Source organism: Penaeus monodon, chromosome 34, assembly GCF_015228065.2.
Source record: "Penaeus monodon isolate SGIC_2016 chromosome 34, NSTDA_Pmon_1, whole genome shotgun sequence".
NCBI lineage: Eukaryota > Metazoa > Arthropoda > Malacostraca > Decapoda > Penaeidae > Penaeus > Penaeus monodon.
In genome coordinates, this window is record NC_051419.1 from 27,952,967 (window position 1) to 27,953,197 (window position 231).

The 231-nt window shown below is 32.5% G+C and overlaps 1 protein-coding gene across 1 annotated transcript in view; it reads left to right on the top strand.

Annotated features, from left to right (window-relative positions):
* The window catches only part of LOC119594673 (nephrin-like), a gene marked incomplete at both ends in the record, with an annotated part of 83,507 nt that overhangs the window by 26,016 nt on the left and 57,260 nt on the right, over nt 1–231 (top strand).

Sequence of the window (231 nt, forward strand, 5' to 3'; positions counted from 1 at the left end):
CGATAACCAATTCATGAAATCAACCAGAAAAGAATTTGATGGCATGAATATATAAATCTCCAGAAGGATAATCATTAGAATTAATCCACCAAGAGATTCATTAACATCACAAGTTTGCTCGATATTATCACCGCGTTTGATGAAAATGATCTATCAAAACTTTTTCTTAAACTACTGAAAGGCTGAAAAAAAGTTTGATACGATGTCGAAACTATCTCAGTATGTTGCACG